The sequence below is a fragment of the Podarcis erhardii genome (assembly GCF_964252035.2).
Source record: "Podarcis erhardii genome assembly, chromosome: 11".
Lineage (NCBI taxonomy): Eukaryota > Metazoa > Chordata > Lepidosauria > Squamata > Lacertidae > Podarcis > Podarcis erhardii.
Window position 1 is genome coordinate 28655570 of NC_138501.1, and position 13814 is coordinate 28669383.

General features: G+C 42.5%; 1 protein-coding gene across 3 annotated transcripts in view; it reads left to right on the top strand.

The window, feature by feature from the left end:
* Window positions 1-2312: 2312 nt before the first annotated feature.
* Window positions 2313-13814, top strand: part of HAPLN1 (hyaluronan and proteoglycan link protein 1) — a 62387-nt gene continuing 50885 nt past the window's right edge. Inside the window, exons 1-2 of one of the 3 annotated variants that reach the window (XM_081881121.1) lie at window positions 2313-2482; window positions 2641-2923. The gene's annotated coding sequence lies outside the window, so the exon portion shown is untranslated. Of the gene's footprint in view, window positions 2483-2539; window positions 2924-13814 lie in introns of those variants that run through there. The other 2 variants (XM_081881123.1, XM_081881120.1) reach the window with 2 other exon arrangements.

A 13814-nucleotide genomic window follows, 5' to 3' on the forward strand; every position in this document is an offset into this window, starting at 1 on the left:
ACAGTTTGTTCACACTCCGAATAGTAGAACAATCCAGCAAAATTTAATAGGGACTAGAAGTATTTTATACATGACAAGCAGCAAAATTAGGTTTGCCACCCAGCATGCATTTGACGGGAAGTCACAGTCAATTTGAATTTCTTGGTTAGCATAGCTCTATGATACATCTTTGCAAACACGTATTTGTTGCAGTCATGATTAGGTGTACACTAAAACACTTTTGTGTATACTGTATCTTGAAAACATTGCGTGTGAAGTAGCTGCCCTACTGAAATCAGTGGCATACAAACATATTCTAAAACAGAAGCATCTGTATTTTTTCTGCTGTAAGGTTCCTTCTGTAATGATATAAGTAAAATCACTGGACCTGATACTGCCTCTTCTCTGCCCCCCTCCAATATTTTGGATGGTGTGTTTATTCTGCAAGACCCTTGCTTCCTCATCTCTGTTATTCATTTAAAAAGCAACAACATTTTTCGTTCCACTTTTATTTGGGGATGGGGAAAGTTGCTTTTAGGATTGATGCAGCAGCCAGTCAATCAGCAATATGTTGATCTAAACCAAAGATGGGGGAGGCGATAGGGGGTGCCACTTTGTGAATGACACAAAAGTTAGCCAATCAACACTGAGCAACTCAAAGACTAGCCAATCATCACTGAACAAAATCAGCATCTCCTGGAAAGCATAACAGGTTTCCACTTAGCTTGCTGTGTTGCAGAGGATGGTGCATGTGTTCAGTATGTGATATGTTTTTGCACAGTAGGCTCACTGCTGAAATTATCTCTCCACACCTCTTAGTCCTGACAAGGACCCTTTGTACCACTTTCAGTAAGACTTAGTTGCAGCTAACCCTTTTGGGAATGTTCCTAGCGTGTTTGGCATTGGGGTGTGAGTCAGCAGAACTTATTACATCTACAGCTATATATGGACATTTCAAGCACAAACTCAATATGTACCTGTAGCTTACTAAAGAACTCTTTTTGTTCAAGTAAACTAGTTGTTTGTGACCAAAATATTGCTGCTGGATCTGGCAAGATCATTTATGTTTGTGGCCAAACAGGAGTAGCACATATTCATACCCAGACAGTACAGGACACATTATAAATAGCTTATTCCACCATAGTGCCATGCCTCTTCCTGCAGAGAAATAATGTCTCAAGGCTGCACCATGGCAGCAGATATGTGGCACCTAAGAAAACAGAAGGTGGGAGTTTAGAAAGGGGAATGCCAGAGGGCAAGGGTAAGGGTTTGCATTTAGCTATGACAGTCCAAACATTTATTATTATTATTATTCAGTCACTTTTGTTGGGCCTTGATGGGACACATGTTACAGATGCTGGGATCAAGACTCATTCACTTCCACACCCCAGTGGGGTGAGGGTGGTAAAAAGGCATCCCAAACACATTATTTTGCTTTTTGAACATTTCCAAAAGCTTGGATTTATAACTAGGCATGAGCCATGTACCATATCCATGATGTCATCTGCAAGCACCGCCAGTGAATCAGAAAATGCAATATTTTTCTCCCACTGTCAAGATGACACAGCCCAGGTTTTCTTCAAATTGCCAGGTTCAGGGGAAAGGGAAGCAAGCCATGCAAAGCCTAGCTAATTCATATCTCGGTTTAGGTCACTACTATGCAACAGATTATTGGAGACTTGATGTTGCTCATGGAGGCCATTTTTTCTCAGCATCAATCTTATGAAAATGACCATTCCCTTCCCCAATTTAATCTGGGTTTACCATTTCCACAGGTGTTGTTACTTATAGGTGAAATGCTAAATCAGGATTAAATGGGAACATAATAAGGGGCAGCATTTTGGCAAGGACCTCATCCTGTGGGTGATATGCATACTTGCTCCCCCCGCCCCAGCAGCACTAAATCTTCATGTGGAGTTAGATATTACCAGGGTTCTGTTACCCTCCTTTGCTCATTATTAGCGTAATATATGTGGTGGGAACATGTCTTGTGATTTCAGGCTCCTGATCTTGACCAGGGATCTCTACAGCCCAAAGAATAGTTCCCATGCTTGATGATCCAAGGATGCAACCGACTCCACTAAAGTTCAGGGCTAAAGTTTGCCAGCGATTTCCCCAAATAGGGATCGCACGCGCCCATAATCCTACATGTTCCTGTGTGGGGCCAGCTGCTGGGAGACTCGGGATTCGGTTAGTTCTTAGAATTTCCTCGGCGTTTTCCCTCCCTCCCCTCTTCCTTTCCCCCCGCTCTTGATCTGCTCCAAGACACCATCCCAAGAAGAGGGGGAAGGGGGTGGGGGCGACAGGAGGAGGGCAGAGCCCACGGAGTATCGTGTTCCTGAGAAGGTGTCGGTCCTTCGCCCCGCCGCGATCCCTTCACACAGGGAAACTCTTGACAACTTGTTCCACTCGCTGGGCAAAGCCGGGGCGTGGGCGCGGGTGGCGTGAGGGGAGCTGTGAGGCGGCCGAGCCAAGAGGGCAGGGCACCTAGCGAGACCCTGAGGTAAGTGGAGAGGGCGTCAGTCAGGACACGGGGGCAGAAGGGACAAGAGGCCACTGTGTGAAGAGACGCTGTTGCGCCGGACACTCTGTGGGTGTCTCTCTCTCTCTCTCTCCGTGTGTGTGTTTTGCTTTCGACTTTTCTTCCCCTTCGCTCCTGAGGTTTTGAACGGAGCTCACGCCGAGCTTTCTGGGGAACGTCCTTCACGTCTGACGTGGTGCCTTCTCGACCGAGAGTGGCGCTCGCTCTCCCGCCTCACGCGCTCCTCTCGCCTGGATCGGGACTTTCGCCCTCACAGCCTCCCCGCGCGCCAGCCAGAGCGCGCGCAGAAACGACGCCAGGCGAGCGGCCACCGCACAGCCCGCCGCGCTCAGGGACCAACGTCGCGAGACTGTATTTTGCTTTTTTGAGGGGAGGCATCTTCGCTTTGGAGCTTTGAGAAAGGTAAAAAAAAGAGAGAGAAAGAGAGAGCGAGCGAGAGAGAGAGAGAGGAAAAGGTGGGGAGAGAGGGAGGGAGTCCCGTCAAGCTGCTCTCAACCAATCGAGCATAATCTGAAGGCGCCAGTTTTCCTGGGAATGCTCGAACTTCGTGTGAGGGAGGACTTGGAACCAACTTTTCTCCGTTGGTGTGAAGCGTGGAGCGCTCAGGGAATAGGGGTTGCCATCCCGCCCGCCTCTTCTGACAGCTCCTCTGGCTTTTAACAGATACAAAGGCAGGCAGGAACTAAACAGATGCAACTCGCCTCAGTTCTGGGCTGGGGAAATCTTTACCACTAGACAAACCTGTATTTCAGGGCTGGGGAACCAGTGGTCATCTATATGATGTTGGGCTATAGCTCCTATCATCTCTGAGCATTGGTCATGCGGGCTGGAGGCTGATGGATGACAGCATTGCGTGGGGTTGAACTAGATGATCCTCAGGGTTCCTTCCAACTCCACAATTCTATGAGTCCAACCACAGATCTATGCCCCTGCGTAGGATAGCCTTCTGTGGAATCTCAGGTAGTGTTGAGAGATGAAAATGGGGTGTCAAATATGATTAGCCGTTGCCACTGCTCACATTGACCACGTTTATTACCACAGCGACAGCAATGGAAGCAACAGGAATTGTAAACTTCCTAAAGCAAGGGCTAAAATAATTTGAGCATCTTGGTTCAGCAAGAGGAACCAAGGGCAGCCCACCGAGTGATGGACATGTAAGGAGGCAGAATGGAAGGAAAGAAACAGGAACCCTAGTGACCTTTCACATCTCTGAAGGAACATGCATAATTTCACACTTGGCTGGGACCCCTGAGTCTAGCAGAGCCACCACTCTCTGCTTCATTTTCCACACTGGGGAAGGGGGATTTCCATTCATGCCAGTGCGATAGGGTGATCTTGTACCTCAGTACAAGAGGTAATTAATCTGGGTGAATAAATTATATTGCCTGACAATCCTCCTGAGAGTGAAAGCTTTCAACAAGTGGAAGTCCCTGGCTTGGTTTCTCACCAAGATGAGTTAGCCCCCTTCAGTTGGCAGCATTTCACGGGAGAAGGAAGGGATGCATGGATAGGTACCTTTCCTGAACATGCACGAAAAGGATGAAAGGGGCATGAAGAAGTTTACACTTCTAGCAAGTGTCATCCTCCCTTGCACTTTAGGGATGACTGTAGCCTCCGCCAGTGTATTTGTCTGCAACACATTAAAATGGCATGATGGTTTAGTCCCAAATGTGTTGCATATTTTTCCAGCACTGAGTTACTTATGATTGAAACTTAAATAAATTATCAAAAGGCTGTTATTGGATGATAGTAGTAGACTCACGGCAGTGTTACCTCAAGCACCCTAAAAAAGAATTTGTTGCTGTTGCTTTACTTTCATGATAATAATAATCCGAAACACACATTCCAAAACTGGCAGTTTTGCAAGAGTTGGGTAGATGCAGGTCTTGGAATCAGTAGTGTAAGTAAGTACAGCAAGCAATGTGTAAATGAGATTAATGCATGTATGATTATAATCTCTAGAAAGTCCACATATGTTGTTGGTTGGATTTTTCAAAGTGGAAAAGGCATGTATATAGTTTCAATGGGTTGTTATAAAGATCAAATAAATCCCAACATAGTTTTCCCGAATTCTAAACATCAGTTGAAAAAAAAGAATTACATGAAATGAAACACATATGTTACACTCTGTGATAAGAGCTTAATGGAAAAGTTAATAACAGTGAGTTTAATATTTTCAATTCTCAAACACTTTTAGTGAGAGTAAAAAGCAAGAAGGTGGTAGCAAAACGAGAGCTTCAGTTATTCTGCTCTGGACAAATTATATATGATGTGATGCAATGTGCCTTGTAATGCACATTCCCAGAGGATGAAGGAATTGGTTGGTATTATTGTGCCATTCAAATAACTATATTCTCAAAAGTCAGGGTTTTTTTGCATATTAAGAAAGTTACAGGCTGACATAATGCGCTATTAAAATGGAGTAACATTTAAGCCAGGTCTAGATGCATGAGATCTCTTTAGCTCAATATATTTAGCACTTTCAGATTTGCAAAAGCATTACATTTTTTTCTTGTGCATTCTCGAAACTCCTTCAGTAGTGCTGAACAGCACAAAAAGGGCACATTTCAGCAAAGTTAAGTGTCTTTTTACAGTTGCACTAGTTTCAAGAATTTGACCAACTCTTCCATTGAAACCAGTACATTTTGAAAGTGCTTAATTCTAAGCATGCAGGTAAGTGGGTGTTACTTTCCAAGTCATACTGACACTTAGTTTTGCTGTACTGAGCTGGGGTGGGAGACTAGGAAGGCAGAATTAGAGAGTGGAACTCGTCCAATGTTTGAATAATAGGTGGGGTTTCTATTCCAGCACATTTCTTTCCAAAAGTGCTGAAGCAGGACGCAAAGTAAAATTCCCTGGATTCCCCCCACCCCATTTATCTTAGCAATGATCCACATCCAGGTGATGAGGAAATAAGCTTAAGATGTTAGCGGGGATCAGCTTTGTGTTGTTAGTGGAGGCTGATATTCAGCCAACATCTGATGGCCCAGCTCGCTTCAGTTCAGTGAGCAAGAACTATTAAACTGCAATGCATACTCTTAAACTGACAAGCCTTGCAAAATAAAACAACAAGCTCAAATTCAGTATTGAAGAAATGCCTCCTTCAAAGAAACAAGTTCTAAAACCTTCAGTGGTGCAATGAAGAAACATCTGCTCTGTGTGGCATATAGGTGCCAAGAGGATTGTCTTTCTAATTAGCCTTAATGCCCAAAAAGTTTACATTGAATATGAAGTTTTTTAAAAAGTGGGTCGGGGGGGGGGGGGAGACCTTGTTGTTGTAAAGTAGCAATTTAGCCCCACTGTATCTATATTCTGATTCAGGAAAGAAGATTTTAAAATGGTAAAAAGAAGAACCAGAAGTTCATGAGAAGATAAGTAATGTAAAGAATAGTGTCCTATTCTAATGGAATCAGTTCAATGGTACTCAAACTTAGGGTGACAAATACTGTAAAGAATACTAATTAGTGTAGACAGAACTTGGCCCATAAAGTAGAAATCTAATAGTAAGCCATAGTTTAGTGGAATTTGAGCTTATAAGTGATTGGACCAACACTAGCATTTTAAGGACACTTCATGGAAGCACTCTTTATTGGGTGGGTTAGAAAGCTGAGCCATGGTTATAAAATGGCATGTGAGAGAAGTATGAAACTGCCCCAAAATCCTCCATGTTGTGACATGATGCTCATAGGCTTAGTCTGACTTTCTGTTATAGCAGGGCCTGACCAGGTTGGTTGGACCCTGAACCAGGAAAGAGTTAAAGCTGAATTTCATTTGGTGGGCCCGTCAGGGGTACAAAAACTTAACAGTCAGCCTATTGGCTTTGCCAACCATTCCTCATCCTCAGTGTGTGCAAAGGTGATGCAGAGTTGCCTGTTCTGTTTCTCATTTAACATTTCTCTAACAGGGTGTCGCCACAGCATTAGTCACACTTCCCAATGTTAGTCATAACCAACCCCAACCTAAATTCACACTAGGAGACCACAGACCACACCTCTGCTGGTGAACATCACTCCTGTCCTATCCAACCACATCATCACCTGACAAAGGGAATACGCAAAAAACTGGGTAGGTGGGGGAGTGCTTGGAGGGGAAAAGAGTAATCAAAACAGTAAAAAAGAGGCAAGAAAAAAGAACCACTCCTTCCTTTTCCTTGAAGTACTGTAGGTTCCTCAAATGCACCAAGAGGAACATGAGGAAGAGCAGCAGTTGCTTGGATACATTAGGGCTGTGTTGTAGATCATGGGGAGGGGGGCACCTCATTCCAGCAATGCTCCAAACAGTAATTCTGCATTCTAAATAGTCTTCAATGTGTAGGGAACACAGGAAGATGACTTTTCTGCTTAGCTGCTGGGGAGGAAAACCTTGTAAGCGAGTTTGTGGGCCCCCAAACTCTTTAATGAGTCTCTGGACTCTTGCCAAAACTTGACAGCTTCTGGCATTGGCCTTTTGTGACTCTGAAAACCACACCATGTGTTAATTTTTCCAGTACAATGATTCATAAATGCTTATCAGAAAATCATAACTGGGTATCTGTGCACAAGTGTATAGACCAGAATTATTGTACATGTCATCGGTTTTCCAGTGTGTAGGAAATTACTTCTTGTTCAGAAGAACGAATATGCATGCATGTGCTTGCTTACCTCTTGTCTGCTGTGAGAAGGTTAAAAAAACAACAACCCCCAAACCTATAGCCACCAGTGAGAGAACTGCGCTTGTTCCACACTTCTCGTCCACATGACCTGTCATCAGATTACCAACTTCTTAACACTAAAAGAGTATATCTGAACTGCAAACGCTATTATTACAACCAGTGTCTAGGAAGTAGGTGGTGGAAGAGGGTGGCCAAAGGAGATGGAACACCAGGGGAAAGGGGTGTGTGGGCAATAAAAACAGTATGTGGAATCTGGGCTTGCCCCTCCCCATATCCAAAGTTCACAGTCTGATGGTTTGTCCACACCAGAGCTAAATGTGTGTTTTTACCTTCCTGACTCTTTTTTCATTAATGTTGGAGCATCCACATGATATCCTCCCCATCCCAGTGTTCCACCAGACCTCCTCTCCCCACTCCCATTTAAATGCAGGGTTTTCTATTGTGGCCATTTCAGGCTTTCTGTGGATTTGGAAAACCCTGCATTTAAAGGGGGAAATGTCCACTAGGGCAAAAGGTGGATTTGCACCCGCCTGTCTCCCCAGTAATGTGGGGGCTGCCCCTACATTAATGGGCAGGCAGGCAGGCAGGCAGGCAGGCAGGTGCAAATAAACATTTTGCCCTAAGATGACTTGTTTCACATTTTCTGCATCCTGTTCTGTACCCTGAAAGATTCTGCTGTATAGACAGTATTCTGCTTCTAGACTGACTAGTCTGTTACATGGGTTAAGTTTTGAGTCCTATCTTGACTGGCAACCTGTTCTATAGCCTTCTAAACATAACCAATAATGTAGCTCATTTCTAAGTCGCAAGACTGAGTAGTCAGTACTTGGAACAAGCTCTACTTAAGAGTACAATTGTAAAAGGAGAAAAATGGCACACAAACCTTTTGTTGTTCATGCTATTGTGCCTTTTAAAGTTTTGGTCCTGAATTCTCTATGATGAAAATAAGCTCTGATGAAAATAATGATGGAATACGTTGCGCCAAAAATCCATTGGTGGGGGGGGGCGCATTCAGTGATGTCCACTCACTTGTGCAGTGGAAATCCACTTGTGCAACATAGCTTCCAGATTGTCTTCTCCCCGCTGCCCAACAGTTCAGTGAAGCTTTCTTCCTGTATGTATCACTAGGATCAAAGACCTGAAGATTGTTCAGAGTTGGCTTGCAAGCCATGGGAAGAATTAAAAGCATCTGCAATAATATTTGCCTCTCTACTCAAGTGACAATTAAAATGCCTTAAAACACTGAAAATAGATTCACTTTTTATTTATTTGACATTTGAAAATCAGAAATATTGTCTGTCAAAATATATGTTTAAAATCCTTTTCAATTTTGTAAGGTTTTTAATTGAATCATTTTCAGCTCACAAACTTTTTGTGTTTCTACTAAGGAATTGTTAGACATTCTGGCTTCACAGCTTGCAACTGCTACATGCAGGCATGTGCTTGAAAAGGCAGCTTGTAATTTGTAGGTAACAAAATGTTCTTTTTCGGGGGAGGGAACCCCACCCCAAATGTATTTGGAATTTTAGTCAATGGTGCTTAAGCAGGATTAGAGGAAACAGCTGGCTAAACAAATATTGGGGGCAGAGTAGATGCAATGGTATAAATTAATAATGCTGGTCTTTATTTATGACATGAATGGGAGGTTTTGTGGCAGTATAATGTATTAACCATGGTCATCATGTGCCACCTAGTGGATCTGACAGGATTTTACTACCTTTAAAAAAAGTTTTTCTCAAAAAAAATTCCACACTTCTGTAGCCAATCCAGCATATAAATGAACTCTTAACAAGTAATTAACAGCTCCTGGCTGGCTTTATATCCTCAAGAAATTACAGTTATTTCCACTAATAATAACATTAGTTTAATGAAGCAGGGCATTTATTGTTCTGTTGCTAATTCCAAGGGTTTAAGTCACACCACGGAAAGGACGCGGGTGGCGCTGTGGGTAAAACCTCAGCGCCTAGGACTTGCCGATCGCATGGTCGGTGGTTCGAATCCCCGCGGCGGGGTGCGCTCCCGTTGTTTTGTCCCAGCGCCTGCCAACCTAGCAGTTCGAAAGCACCCCCGGGTGCAAGTAGATAAATAGGGACCGCTTACCAGCGGGAAGGTAAACGGCGTTCTGTGTGCTGCGCTGGCTCGCCAGATGCAGCTTGTCATGCTGGCCACGTGACCCGGAAGTGTCTGCGGACAGTGCTGGCTCCCGGCCTATAGAGTGAGATGAGCGCACAACCCTAGAGTCTGGCAAGACTGGACCGTATGGGCAGGGGTACCTTTACCTTTACTAAGTCACACCACACATACAGTAACAGCAATGGCTCTACCTGAATCAAGTTTTAGACATTCATATAAAAAATGCCAATGATCAGAGCTAAAGCCAATAATGCTTTCAAAACTTCATCACAAAAATGAAAGCAATGCCTGTCAAAAATAATTGTGTTCCCCTTTCAAACTTTGCACCTTTATAGCATTTCCCAAGATTATCCCACTCTTTCCAATCATTGTCACCTCTTTTTCTTCTCTCCTCCTTCTCTGATTTGCTCCTGTTGTCTTCATTCTGTCAACTTGCATGCTATGTTATATTTCCTCTCCCCTTTCGTTTCCTGGCGTGGTAAACTTGGCTACAAACCAGGCCAAATTCTGGTTTTTATAATGGGCATAATCTTCTAGACTCGCCCCTTTTAATTTATGAACAGCCCAATTTGATACAGGCAAATTGGAACAGAATCAGAGGGGGGAAATGAAGTTGGCCAGTGGTATGGAAAACAATCTCCATGAGGAGATGTTGAAGGAACTGTAGCTAGGAGAAGAGAACCCTGACTGTCTATTACATGGTAGAGGGCAAATATTTGCTCTTTGATGCTGCAGAAAGCAGAACTAGATCTAGCACACTTCAGTTGCCCAGGAAGAGAAATTTGATAGTGGAACCAAACACCTAGAGGGTTGTTAAGCTCTTCCTCAATGGAGAATTTTTCAAGCAGAGTTTCAGCAGCCATGGGTTGGAAATGCAGAAGCTCCAGATTTCCTGCATCCATAAAGGGTTGGACATTACATGGCCTAAAAGGCCTTCTCGGACTCATAGGTTAGGAGTTATGCAATTATCCATAAATCTATTCATGTATTTAAAGTATTCTAGTTGCTTTTTAGAGCTACAACAAAACGACGTTCACACGGGAGCAGGGCAAGATAAAAAGATTTAACAGCCACATTAGCAAGCATACAGGAATAATTACAAAGCTGCTCTGTAGCACCTTAGTTAATTATGACTCAATAAAAGGCAGCATTGAAGAAGAAAGTCTTTAGCGCTCACCTAAACGCCTGTGCAGCTGGGGCAAGACACAACTTGAGGGAGGGAGTATCTGCAGTTCTGGGGCTACCCCTGAAGTCTACTGCATCTTCAACCGAATCCCACCTAGTAAACAGTCTTCACAGGCTATAGCAACAAATGGAGGTTTCGAAGAGCAGGAAATGCTAGAAAGAAGCTACAGCTATGAAGGATCCTTCTGCTGGTTAGAACCATACAGGGGTGCAAGGCAAGTACAGTGGTACCTCGGGTTAAGAACTTAATTCTTTCTGGAGGTCCATTCTTAACCTGAAATTGTTCTTAACCTGAGGTACCACTTTAGCTAATGGGACCTCCCACTGCCGCCGTGTGATTTCTCTTCTCATCCTGAAGCAAAGTTCTTAACCTGAGGTACTATTTCTGGGTTAGCAGAGTCTGTAACCTGAAGCGTCTGTAACCTGAAGCATCTGTAACCCGAGGTACCTTAATGTAGACACTTTAAGACTCCCTTCTCATTTAGAGTAAGCCTATGGATAATTGTTTTATATATAAAATATTCTACCATAGGGACAGGGCTAGGTGACCTGTGAAGCTCTTTTTCAATACTAAGATTCAGCAATACTTGCAAAATACAAAACATCACAAGTTTAATTTGGATTTTGGTCACATGGGATGGGGAGATGAAGGAAACAGCAACACTGCCACTAAGTGAAAAGATTCCTTGCCCCCTTTACTCGGCTTCAGAACAGGTAGCTTTCCTTTAATTAATACAACAGAGGAAATCCTGAACATTACTGATTGCACTAAAATCAAACATGTAAAAGAGGCAGTAGGAACAATCCATCTGAAGACAATTCTGAGTGTTTGGAAAACTTTTTTAAAACCAAAACTCATAGCTATGTGAAATATTACTTTAATAAGCTGCTGGTATGAGGTATGAGCTAATGGCTGAAATAAGCAAGAGCTTTCCTTTCTCACGAGAAAGGTGAAATTTGCAAAATGCAACCGTGCTTCATAAAATGCAAGCAGATAATGGGGCCAATATATATATATGATTTCATAGTTCATGGGTGGAGACAAGAGATCTTTAACAGAAACAAAATTAATAGCTCAGGAGACTGTTATCAGATACTTGCCTCCTGCTTAGAAAATAAATGTCAAATTGACATTTTATCTAGTAGCAAGGGACTATTATCTTGCCACAGCATTCCATTAACAAAATCTCTTAATTATTTTAAAGGCTAACAGAATGACAGTGGAGACAAGGTAGATAAAATGTGTGCATAGCAGATTGCTGAGTAGCAAAAGAAACAAATGCTAGCTTGGGGGAGGGACAGAGATTTAGTAGCATGAATTGCTGGAGAGCACAAGCAGGGAGAGTGCAGTCAGGTTTCCTGTCCTGCTAGTGGGCTTTGCACAGGCCACTGTGGGAACAGCATGCAGGGCTTTTCCTATGTTCTTAGCATGAATATAGGATTGGCAGGTGTTCTTCTACACCATTAACATGGTGATGTGTGTGTGCAGCAAAAGCTTGGGCATATTGGCTTCCCTTGGTCTTTTTTGCCACTTCAGGTATGAAGCCTCAGATGAGATATATTTATCCAAACACTTAATATAGAGTCACTGCTTGATACAAGTCAGACCAAGAAGTTACAAGCACCATATGGGAAGCCACTGCATGGTAGCTATATAGTGTGTGTCACTATGGAGATTCTTTTTTGAGTGTTGCATGCCACAGAGAGAGCAGGTGGAGAGGCGAAAGTGAGAATGCAATGGCAATTCACAGTGCTTCAGATTAGAATGGTCTGTATTTCACAACCATAAAGTGGAGGCCATGTGGCAGAATATAATCATAATCACTAGTTTATATCATAACAATAATATCTAAGGAGTTCAATATGGAACAAATTATACAAGGCTTGTAGTACTAGAGAATTTTAAGGATTTACAGTGTCTCATGAGAACACAGGAAGGCACTTTATTCTGAGCTAAACCAATTTTCCATCTAGCTTAGTATTGTCTTGCTTTCCATGCTCAAGCAGAAGTCAGTTACATCCCTATCTGGAAATCTGAACCTAAGAGCTTTTGCATGCTCTACTACTTTGATATCAAAGCATGATATTAACAAATATATCCTCCTTGCCAAATTCAGGTTTCTGATTAATGCTATCTCTTTATGTCCATTATATTATATACAGACATACACATCCATATGCATATGTAGCTATATGCTTGTACAGAATGCATAATGGTTTTATCTGAAAACAAACCATTCAGAACATGGAGGTTGTTTTTGCTGTTCTTCCCGATTGAGAGCCTATTGTTTTAGCCTGTACACTATTGCTGACTTATGGTTCTTTGCATACTGGCCATAGATTCCCATTGATTCGCAACAGGTACCTCATTGTTTGCATGGCTAGAGGCTGGTACCAACTGTTACTGTTTTAAAGCGCATTTCCGAAAAGCTCACATCACAATGCAAACCTATTCATTTAAACACCAGTCCCATGAATAAATGATGCAAAACATGGTGTCAGGTTTTGTACAACTATTCCTGGAAGAGAAACACAAATGTGCTTTTCAGAACTTGATCAACATATTAGAGAAGCGTGAGAAAGGCATTAGGATGTAAATGGATTTTACAGTGTTGAAGGGATACTGGTAAATTCATTGGGTTGGTGGACCCAAAGTTTGGTTAAAAATGAAAAAGAAGTTGTTTTCAAAGGAATATAGGATGGATTGTAGGGAAATCATGCATAGCTCACACTTGCACGTACTGGAAAGGATCCCCACAGCACTCAGTGACAGCTTTTGACTCGCCTGCTCGTCCCCTGATCAGTGGGCATAATGTTAAGAGGAACTTCATGTGCCTCAGCATCATTGCTTGTAATGGAACAGTCATGTGTGGGTCCAGTAGCCAAAGCCTTTCTCAAGGGCTGTACTTTTTTTTTTTATTTGAGCAATTTACCCATCTCCTAAGGTTACTTGGGTATAAAGAAAAATATTGGTGCTGGAAATTTATGTCTCAGTCTTGAGAGACTGTTCTATCCTGGGCTATTTATCCAACTCACAAAACATTTTTGCGATTGTGACTTAACATTATGCTTGGGGTTATTTGGAATTGTAGCATACACAAGAGCTAGAAGAATAAACCATCTAGTAAAAATCCATGAACATTTTGGAAAATTCAACATGCACTACCCTATTGAAAAAAACAGTCTTTATTTTCTTTCTCCATGTTTTAAAATATTTGAGTATCATATCCTTATTATGACTACCATACCCTTGTTATGAGGAACATATAAGTACCTAACAATAACAAAAAAAACTTTTGGCATTATTAGCTGAATTAAAAATAG